At 51.6% G+C, this 9,038-nt stretch overlaps 1 long non-coding RNA gene across 1 annotated transcript; it reads left to right on the plus strand.

Moving 5' to 3' along the window:
- Positions 1 to 589: 589 nt before the first annotated feature.
- On the plus strand, positions 590 to 1,965 carry LOC134737385 (uncharacterized). Its single transcript, XR_010122264.1, has 2 exons — positions 590 to 1,197; positions 1,610 to 1,965. It is a non-coding gene; the product is annotated as an uncharacterized lncRNA (long non-coding RNA).
- Positions 1,966 to 9,038: the final 7,073 nt, after the last annotated feature.

Genomic DNA, 9,038 nt, shown 5'->3' on the forward strand with positions numbered 1-9,038 from the left:
GCCCCTGGTCTGGAGGAGGCCCTGCTGGCTGCAATGTCTCACTTTCACCTAAATGCACAGAGTCTCAGCCACTTCCCTCCAGCCCTTGAGGACTGTCACCCATCCTAGAATGGAGGCCTTGCATTGGCCCGGGTTTGGCCAGAAGAATAGAGCAGTTGGAAATGTTAAGTTGACATAAATAGGAAGCTCTGTAACCTCGTGCAAGTGTTGTCTTGGAAACCAGAGCCTGGGCGGTCTCCATGGAAACCGTGCTCAGCCTTCTGCCTGAAGGAGTTACCACCCACTGGTGCTGCAGTGTTACTTACCAGGGACCTCAGAGCTCCAATAACTGCTTAGGGAATGATGATGGACTGGCCCCTGCCCACCCTGGCCATGTTGGCTGTGGGGCCCTGGGCACCTCCAGCTCTCTGCCTGGGAAAGAAAAAGAGCCCATTTCCATGGGACACGCCCTCATGGGGAGGCACAGCAGACCACCCAAGGCAGTACATGCAGTGTCCCCGAAGTAAGGAGGGAGTCCTGTGTCCGGAGGTCCAGGGGATCTGGACTCTGCCGTTGTGCCCTGGTGCAGCTGTACAGCTGTGGGGGGCTAACACCGTCTCCGGGCTCCAACTTGCCCTTCTGTAAAATGGGGAGTTTGGACCAAGTCATTCTGAAGGTCTTTTCCAGCTTTAATGACACGTGTTTTGCATGTGACCTGGCAGCACAGGGTTCAGAGGAGGGAGAGATCAGAGTGACTAGTGCGGGCTTCCTGGGGAATCATTTGAGCTTTGAAGGTGGGGAGGAGGAATGTCAGAGAGTGGGCAAAATACAACAGGAAAGGGAAATTCACCCTCTAGGGCCAGGGGGCACGGGGGCAGCCTGCTCTCCTCCTGGGGCCCTGTTCCCTGTGGGGACTCGAAGAGAGGCTTTGAGTCCAGGGCCTGGGGCAGCAAGGATTGACGGGGGTGCAGTCCTAGAAGGGTCGGCAGTCACGGTGGCCCACCATGGCATCTCCGTATCCTTGCTGCGTGCTGCACCCACTCCAGCTGCCAGAGCACGGAGGCAGAGACGTGGGAGCCGATGGAGGTCGCACGCCAGCCTCCCACCTGTGAGACAAAGGGCCCTGTCACTGGAAGCCATGTCCAGCCTGGCCCCACAGGAGCCAGGGCTCTGCACCTAACGAGGACTGATGGGAAAGGGAAGGCTGGCAGCAGTGAGGTAATGGGGTGGGGGGTGGGGGGTGAGAGGCAGGGGGAGGTGGGGAAGACAGGGAGGGGAGGGAGGGGCGGGGAGGGACTTTAGCCAGCACCCTTGTCCCACACTGAGCGAGTGCCCACAGTGTTCAAGCAGTCAGTATGCCAGCAGTTTTTCATTGATTACTTTTGTTCATGTCTCGCATTACCTCTGGGGTGAGTATGAATTTCATAGCCACAAACTCAGGTGTCCAAAGTATCTTTATTGGTATCTTTATTTTTCTGCAATAGTGTGTTTTGTGTAATAATCTAGTTTTCAAACCTTCCCTTAGTCTGGTGGCAGAATGTGTAATCTTGATAATTTCTAGGTAAACTCGGTCATCACTTCAGTTTGCCCTTTTCAAAGACATGAATTTTTGCCCTCCCTTCCCCCGCAGGGGCCATCATCTGAGTCATGTTCCTGTATTTGGGATTCGCCCCTCCAAAACAGTTGTGATGGGAGACACCGGCCACCTACTATTATGCGGCCACGCACCACATAACAACATTTCAGGCAACAATGACCGCACATACCACAGTGGTCCCATAAAATTACAATGGAGCTGAAAAGTTCCTATTGCCTAGTGACGTCACAGCCATTGTAAGGTCGGAGTGCAACACATCACTCATGTGTTTGTGTTGATGCTGCTGTAAACAAACCTACTGCACTGCCAGTCATATAAAAAAGTATAGCCCATACAATTATGTGTGGTACTTAATATTTAATAATAATAAACAACTATGTTGCTGGTTTACGTATTTACTACACCGTGTTTTTAATTGCTAATAAGAGTGTACTCTTTTTAGTTATTAAAAAAAAAAGTTAACTGTAAACAGACTCAGCAGGTCCTTCAGGAGGTTTCCAGAAGAAGGCATTGTCATCATAGGAGGTGACAGCCCCATGCATGCACTGCCTCCAAAGACCTTCCAGTGGGACAGGATGTGGAGGTGGAGATGGTGATACTGAGGGCCCTGACCCTATGTAGGCCTAGGCTCATGTGTGTGCTAGTGTCTAGTTTTTAACTGAAAGTTTAAAAGTTAAAAAAAAACTTTTAATAGAAAAAAAGGCGGACTGGACGTGGTGTAATCCCAGCACTTTGGAAGGCCGAGGCAGGCAGATCACCTGAGGTCAAAAATTCGAGATCAGCCTGGCCAACATGGTGAAGCCCCGTCTCTACTAAAAACACAAAAATTAGCTGGGCGTGGTGGCACACACCTGTAATCCCAGCTACTTGGGGGGCTGAGGGAGGAGAATGGCTTGAACCCAGGAGGCGGATGTTGCAGTGAGCCGAGACTCACCATTGCACTCCAGCTTGGGTGACAAGAGGGATACTCCGCCTCAAAAAAAAAAAAAAGAACAAAAGCTCATAGACTAAGGGTACAAAGAAAATACTTTGTGAAGCTCTATGTGTTGGTGTTTTATGCTAAGTATTATTATAAAAAAGTCCAAAGGTTTTTAAAAATTGAAAAGTTTATAAAGTAAAAGAAAGTACAGTAAGCTAAGTTTACATTATTACTGAGGAAAGAAAAAATGTTTCATAAATGTGGTGTAGCCTAAATGTACAGTGTTTACGAAGTCTACAGCAGTGGTTGGTAATGTCTCAGGCCTTCCCATTCACTCACCATCCACTCACTGGCTCACCCAGAGCAACCTCCAGTCCTGCAAGCTCCATTCATGGTAAGCGCCTTATACAGGTGTACCATACTTTTATTTTTCCTACCATATTTCGAACGATATTTTTCTATGTTTAGATACACAAATACTCACCATTGTGTTGCGATTGCCTACGGTATTCAGTACAGAAACATGCTGCACAGGCTTGTGGCCTAGGAGCAACAGGCTAACCTGTATAGCCCAGGTGTGCAGTAGGCTATGCCATGCAGGTCTGTGTAAGTGCACCCCACGATGTTCACACAATGGAACTGCCTGACGATGCATTTCTCAGGACGTATCCCTGTTGTTAAGCTGAATCTGTTTTTCCCAGTGCCCCTTGGGGCTGGAGCCAAGCATGTGACCAGGCTCAGCCAATCAGATGTTTCCTCTCTGTATTAGTCCATGTTCACACTGCAGTGAAGATTCTACCTGAAACTGGGTAATTTATAAAGGAAAGAGGTTTAATTGACTCACGGTTCCACGTGGCTGGGGAGGCCTCTGGAAACTTACCATCATGGCCAAAGGCGAAGGGGAAGCAAGGCACATGTTAGTCTCACGTGAGGCAGGAGAGACAGAGAGCATAGCAGGGAAGTGCCAGACACTTGTGATACAACCAGAACTCATGAGTGACGACTCATGAGAGAAACTGCCCCCCTGATCCAATCACCTCCCACCAGGCTCCTCCCTTGACGTGGGATTACAATGTGAGATGAGATTTGGGTGGGGACAAAGAGCCATACCATATCACACCCAGACCATGCCATAGGGACAAGTGACTCAGGAAGGGGGACAGTGAAAAATGCATCCTGGTAGAGGGGACAACAGCAACACAGAGTCTTGTGGGCATCAGGGAGGTGGTGGCATCCTCTCCACATTCGGGAGCCTGCGGTTCCCTTTGTGATCTCGCAGTTGCTGAAGTGGTTTCTCCAGCCCACCCAGTGACTCTGAGCCACCCAGTGTCCCATCAATCAACTCCTTTCTTCCTAAATTCACCAGAATTGTTCCCAGTGTTTGTGTCACAGTTTTATTGAACAAGGGAGCCTCGTAGGGTGTAATCAGAAAACAATTCTTTCTCCCCGCTGTCTTTTCAAACCTGTTCGGTGGGGTGGGTTCTCCTCTGACCTTGGATGAAATTGATGGTAGGTTTCTTGGTTTTTCTGGTCCATCCAAGATAATAAAAATCCCTTGGGTAACTTTCAGTCACACAAATCCAATTTCAGTAATTACAACATCTAACTCTCAAAACAGTTGAGACTCCAGATGGCATTTGAAGTTAAAACTGCTCCCTTGCCCCATCCCAGACCTGCCCACATGGGAAGCCTACAAGGCACATGGGAGTTTGGCGGGTTTCTCCTCCCCGCCCCTGCCTCATGCTTCTACCTTTCCTCCCCTTCACTAGGCTCCTCGGCGCCTCCAAGTTTGGGACAGTAGGGTGAGGGCTTGGCGTCGGGCGTCGGAGCAGGAGAGGTCACTAGTTGTCTTAGTCGGTGTGTGTTGCTATAAAGGAACATCTGAGGCTGGGGAATTTATAAAGAAAATGGGCTTATTTGGTTCACGATTCTGCTGGCTGGAAGACTGGGCATCTAGTGAAAGCCTCGGGCTGCTTCCACTCGTGGCAGAAGGTGAACAGAGCTGGCGTGAGATCACACACAGAGATCATGTGGAGAGAGAGGAAGCAAGAGAGACACGGGAGGCACAGGCTCTTTTTAACAACCAGCTCTCATGAGAAATAATGGAGTGAAACTCCCTCGCCTCTGTAGGAGGGCATTAATTTATTCATGAGGGATCCAACCTATGGCCAGAACACCTCCCATTAGGCCCCACCTCCAACACTGATCCAAACTGTAGCACTAGCATCACTTGGCACCAGCTCACCCTCCTTCAGGTGGATGCTCCATGAGAGTCTCTGGTCCCCGTCCTCACCGCTAGCTGCACCTCAGTGCAGGCAAATTCTTCCTCAGCTTCATTTTCTTGGACCAGATCTAAGTAACTCAGACCAGCTTCTGAAACATTCACACACCCTTTGACGCTACAGAATGCAGCAGAATGGGCCATTTGCTGGCATGCACCTCTTCTTGTCCTGTGCTCCAAGCAACAAGCAGGCAGCTCCAGCCACAGCCTCTCACTACTTGCTTCCCCAGGGGCTTGGCCCCCACCCAGTCCACAGGGCACCCTTCCAAATTATTCCCAGGCCCCATGTCCAGGTCTCCCAGCAGTCTCAGTGAAGCCCCTCTCGCTAGGCATAAGGCAGAGGGGTGGTGCGCCGGACTCTGTGATCATACTCTCCTTAGAAATGTTCTCTCTGGCTGGGCACGGTGGCTCACCCCTGTAAGCCCAGCACTTTGGGAGGCCGAGGCAGGAGGGTCACTTGAGGCCAGAGTTCAAGAACAGCCTGGGAAACACAGGCTGTTTAAATTTTTTGTCTGTACAAAAAAATTTAAAAATCAGCTGGGCATGGTGATATGTACCTGTAGTCCCAGCTACTCAGGAAGACTGCTTGAGCCTGGGAGGTTGAGGCTGCAGTGAGCCATGATCTCACCACTGCATTCCAGCCCGGGTGACAGAGTGAAACTCTGTCTCTAAAAAAGAAAAAAAAAAAAAAGAAATGTTCTCTCTATTTGGCCTTCAGTTAGCAGCCAGGAGTGGAGGATGGGCAAGAGTCGCACAGTTGGTTTGAGGTCGCCTCCTTTGCACGTCCTTTATTTTGGAATGTCTGACTCATGGGCACAATCTCCCTCTTTTCTCAGATCCCCAAGGGGCTGACAAGTCTCTTCCTTGGAGCTAACCCCTGGTGATGAGGGCATAGAGGACCCAGGGACGCCCCGCCCCATTCCTGCTACCTCACCAGCATCTGATTTCTTTTTCCCTGGACTTGTGAAGTCTTTATCTAGACTTGGAGGAGGAGATGCGGGGAAAGGGAAAAGAAAAGGAAAGCCTCATTAGGTTGACAGATGGTTTAGGTCTCGCAGTTCCCCCAGCGGGCATCTGGGGCAGCTGGTTCTAAGCGGAGGAGAGGCTGCCATGGGGAATCTGACCCTGAGGCCACCTGCACTCCCCTAACCCTCAGCTGAGCTGGGAGTTCAGGGAGCAGGACATGAAAGGAAGTTGAGCGGCCTCAACTTGGGGTGAAGGCTCAGAGCTTTGGATGATACCCTACGTGTCAGTGGTGGGAGAGCAGCCCTGGGGCTTGGTGGCAAGACAGTGGGCCCTGGACTACCAGACCTGGGCTTGAATCTCATTTCTGCCATTGACTGGCTGGATGATAGTTTCGGTTATCTATTTCTGCATAACAAATACCCCAAATCTTATTGCTTAAAAGAGTAATCGGCCAGGCATGGTGGCTCATGCGTGTAATCCCAGCACTTTGGGAGGCCGAGGTGGGTGAATCACAAGGTCAGGAGTTCAAGACCAGTCTGGCCAACGTGGTGAAACCCCGTCTCTACTGAAAATACAAAAAATTAGCTGAGCATGGTGGTGGGCACCTGTAATCCCAGCTACTCAGGAGGCTGAGGAAGGAGAATCGCTTGAACCCGGGAGGCGGAGGTTGCAGTAAGCCGAGACCATGCCACTGCACTCCAGCCTGAGCAGCAGTGTGAGACTCTATCTCAAAAAAAAAAAAAAAGAGTAATTATGTGCTCAAGATTTTATAGTTTGGAAGGGCTGAGCAGGGAGGATTTGTTTGTGCCCTGTGTGTCATTATCTGAGCTGTCTTTAGGGAGGCAAGAAGATCTACTTCAACCATAGCGTCCTATCAGTTCCGAGCTCAGCTGGGACTGTCAGCTGAGAGCCTCAACTCTCCTCCAGATAGTCCTCTCCTCTTTCCTGCTTGGGCTTCCCCGCAACATGGAGGCTGGGTCCCAAAAGGGAGGAGGCAGACACTGTCAAGCCTACTTAATGCCTGGGCTCTGAGGTCCCAGGACATCATTTCCCCTGCATTCTATTGGCCAGAGAAGTTGTGGGCCCATCCTAGATTCAAGATGAGGGGACATAAGCACCACCTCTTGAGGGGTGAAGTGCCGTGTGTGTATAGGGAGGGCAAGATTGTCCGCAGCCGTCTTTGGATACTAGCTACCACAGCAAGCATGAGCAAGTTATTCAGTCTCTCCAAGTCTCAGTTTCCTACTCCATAAACTGGAAATAATAATATCTGTCTCACGTGGTTGTTGATAGCATTAAAGAAGTTCTCAGTGGCGCTCACAACAGTCGGAAGCGTGTGTTTGTACAGCCCACGGCTCAAAAGAATTCACTCTCACTTAGACAATCCTGAGCAAACACACCATCCAGACGATGGTGGAAAACTTCTCCCACCACAAGTCCTTTCAGCACCTGCTGCTGCCACCTCCTCTATCTCTGCTCCCTCCCTGCCTCTAGTATACTCACCCGCAAAATCCCCTCAGCCTTTTCTCCTCTTCTTCCTGTGAGTCACCCTGGAGATGCAGCAAGTACAGAGGAATCTGGTCTTGGCTCTGGGCAGGGGGTTTAGGCAGTGGGTCTCCCAGGTTGGGACCCATTGCCCCCTCCTAGAGAACAATGCTCGCATTGCCCTCTGCTCCTGACCCGAAGCCCCCCACACCAGCTCCCACTAACTAGAAGCCAGTGCTGTAAACCTACAGCTCCCATGTGCTCCATGAGAGTCTCTGGTCCCCGTCCTCACCACTAGCTGCACCTCAATGCAGGTGAACTCCCCCAGCTTCATTTTCTTGTATGCTTCAGGAGGACTCCCCTTTGTGATAGAGGTAGGGAAAAGGAGAAGGCTTCTAAGAGGAGGCCACTCCCAGCTCCAGCCCCAGCCCCAGCCTCAGCCTGGGCAGCCACATCTGCTGCAGTTTCAGTGCACAGCAGCCACGGTGAGCCTGGGCGCCCATCTGCAGGCTCCCAGCCCAGGCCCTGACCATGCAGTTTCGGTGGGAAGTGGGGGGCAGGGCTTACCCATCCTGGGGTAGTCCCCAGGCCTCTCTGGATTCAGATAATTAGAAGCAGTAGCTGCAGCAATCAGATGGAGCACTGGTAATTTGGGAAATGGGGCAGCTCTAGCTGGTCTGGGAAGCAAAAGCCCTTTCTTTCTATTTTAAAATATAAAACTTGATTTTTCTAGGCGTTCAGAAATGCCTGGTTCATGGGGGCCCGGGGCAGGCCTGGGCTGCCTAGAGAGCTGTGGCGATGGGGGGCCTTACAGCAGGAGGGTGGGAGGGGATGAAATGCGTCCTATCTCAGGAGTGCCCCTTTCTCCGGGCATCATGGAGGGCATCCTAGCCCCTGACCACCCAGGGGGCAGCCACCTCCCAGGCCTGCAATCCCGGGTTGAGACACAGGCCCACCCAGGTTGTTTCTCCCTTAGGTGACCCCTGCCATGCAGAGCTGTCCCTGAGCTCCTGATTCTGGTCCACTGTTACCGGGGAGACTGCTGCCCCCAGGCCTCCCCAGGCCAGGCTGTGCTGAGCAGAGGCTGTGCCTCCAAACCCAGGAAGGCTTCCAGTTGGATCGCTTCTGACTTTGTCTTCTTGTTGTTGCTGCTGGTAATAAAACTCACATTTACCAGAATTGGGACAAACAGAATGGAAAGAACAGCATTTCGGTGACTGGTGCCAAGTCCCAGGGTTTTAGTAGCCCCACTTGGGCAGCCAAGAGCCTGGGAAATTAGACGCCCTGGCTCAGGAGGCCTGCGTTCACCAGTTTCACACGTGGTCCCCCCTCTTTGGGGTCTTGGGTGCACGGCAGGTGCAAACACCCCACACCATGTGCCCCGAGGCTGGGAACCGTGAAGACACCCCCCACCACTTCCACTTCCGTTTCTGCACAGAGAAGGTGTTGTCACAGTTTTCCAAACTGTTAAGAGAATTTCTTTTGTGCATGACATTGTTCAGCTCACCCAGGCTGCAGACTGGGGCGGAACCAAAACAGAAGTGAGTAAGGAGAAGTGAGTCAGTCATGCATTCAACACATATTCTTGAGCCCTGTTATGTCCTGGGCCCTGTTGGGGACTGGGGACAGAGAGGAGCAGCATGCTGGTCCTGTCCTCTAGGAGCTCACAGACCTGGTACCCCCAAGATGGGCCAGACTTTCCTGCCTCTTTGTCTGGGTAGACCTGATGTCTAGACTGAGACATAAAAAGAGCTTTTGGAGCATTGCTGCGGAGCCTGCAGGGTGGTGGGCCCTGGGCTGTGTGCTGGGCG

Source organism: Symphalangus syndactylus, chromosome 8 (assembly GCF_028878055.3).
Source record: "Symphalangus syndactylus isolate Jambi chromosome 8, NHGRI_mSymSyn1-v2.1_pri, whole genome shotgun sequence".
NCBI classification, from domain to species: domain Eukaryota; kingdom Metazoa; phylum Chordata; class Mammalia; order Primates; family Hylobatidae; genus Symphalangus; species Symphalangus syndactylus.